The sequence below is a fragment of the Gymnoscopelus microlampas genome (genome assembly GCF_963454915.1).
Source record: "Gymnoscopelus microlampas genome assembly, chromosome: 10".
In the NCBI taxonomy this organism is placed as follows: domain Eukaryota; kingdom Metazoa; phylum Chordata; class Actinopteri; order Myctophiformes; family Myctophidae; genus Gymnoscopelus; species Gymnoscopelus microlampas.
Genome location: NC_139947.1, coordinates 37,788,373 through 37,790,311, shown reverse-complemented (window position 1 = coordinate 37,790,311; position 1,939 = coordinate 37,788,373).

The following is a 1,939-nucleotide window of genomic DNA, read 5'->3' as shown; positions in this document are numbered from 1 at the left end:
TCTTGGGACTCATTTTCTGTGCATTCTCACAAACTAATTTTCACTCAAACTAGGGCAGTGGATAAACGACCTTGCAGGCTTATGCAAAGGCTAAAATGTCATTTAGATATGTTATGTAGATAGATGCCAGGTCATTTGTAGACCTGGCATCTTGTCTTAATACAGATTTTTTGATACCGTTTAGACTGATTTCTTGGTTTACCTATTGAGCCTAGATTACTATTTCTAAGCATTTGATGTATTACCTCATGTTTTCCTTGCTTACTGTTAATCGCTCTGGATTAATCTTAATGCCAAAATTGTAAATAAACGAGCAAATACGTGTTATGTAGCATTTCAAAAATATTTTATTAACATGTTCGTCTTACTTAGACATTAAACACCACACCCCTGTCCTGTTTGTAAAGCATCATCACAATCAACTTTTTCTCCTGACTTCACTTCATGTTCTGGAACATTCCTGTAAAAAGGAGTGGGGGGGGATATTGGCTTGGAATTTGCCTTAGCCCCTCTGATCTCAAGGTGTCTGAGCTGGACAAAGTGGATGCAAGATTGCCATCCTTGGAGCTTAACATTGAGACAATCTACACACACTTGCCCAGTGATCTGCAGAGCTCTTAAGTGTAGAGTGTTAGTAGGGAGGATACTGAACCAGGGTTGATGTGATCTTTACATCAACCCTGACGTGGGGAAGTAGCCGTTAAGACTCACAGCTCATCAATCACTGATTTTGTATTGGTGAACTGATTGTGAAACTTAAAAGGGGAGCTTTTAGTGTTGGTAGTCGGATCCATCTCAAACTTTTAGAGGACTTCTCAATAAGAAACTTGGTCTTGGTAGGCATTATCCCCCGCCCCTCCCATTACATTTCACTGTCTACAAGTTTCACGTTTCACATGTTTATAATACAGCTGATTGGCTGGTGTAAAAACCAACATGGCAGTTCAAACAGCCAAGGTATCTACTACTGATCATGGTGATCCATGGTTTAGAGTTGGCACATTGATAGCGTGTGTGTTCGTCAATCAAGCTGTGTAGATCTTGTACAGTATATATACAGCTGGACAATGTATAAGCCGCCGCCTCAAACTGTCTGCCTGAGTGGCAATGTTGGTGAACGCAGTGACGATTAACCCATTAAGACCTGGAATCGTATGTCAAGTTTTTTCAAAAAAACACTTAGGATTTAGAAGACATTTTGTAGAATCGGACGCAGGTCTTAATGGGTTAAGTCCACATGCAAACCACATGATATGCACTCCCTTTCAATGAATGAAAAATCTCAAAGTAATATCGCATAACTGCATAATCGGTCTGAACGAGCCTTACAGAATTCAGAGTGGGCATGTTATGGGGGAGGCGCTGGTGTGGCCTGGTTCGTGGCATGTCTGTCTGAGCCCAGTGTGTGTGTGTGTGACTGCGAGTATTGTTTCTGACAATAGGCCACTGTGTGCGGTGCCAGCCTATCCTTTCGCCATAGCAGACAGAGACAGAGCAAGGTGCATTCCGTAAACAGCCCTTAGTTACTGTCTGAGCTCATGTAGGTTTCAGTGAATGAATGAATGAATCTAATTTGATTAGAACCTAGATGTACAGTCTTTGATGTCGGTGGAGAAAGAAAAAAAAGACACTTGGAGCTCTGCTGAGTCAGCACACTGTACATTTCGGGGCGTAAAAATTAAATGGGTGCGGCAAATGACCGGCGCATGAGGACTGAAGATAATGCATAGTGTGGAGATAACGTGGACAGGTGGGGGTTCCATTATGACATTTGTTTTGAGTCCCAACAAGCCAAATCTAAAAGAACACTTCATGAGAAACGGTGTGCCTTTTAAGGGTGGCTATAGGCTGGGAGATAGACCTTTTTTTTTTTTTTTTAAGGGTGTGTGAGCTTCTTGGTCCTTCTCTGTAAACAATCATCACAGAGGCAGTGGCAGGA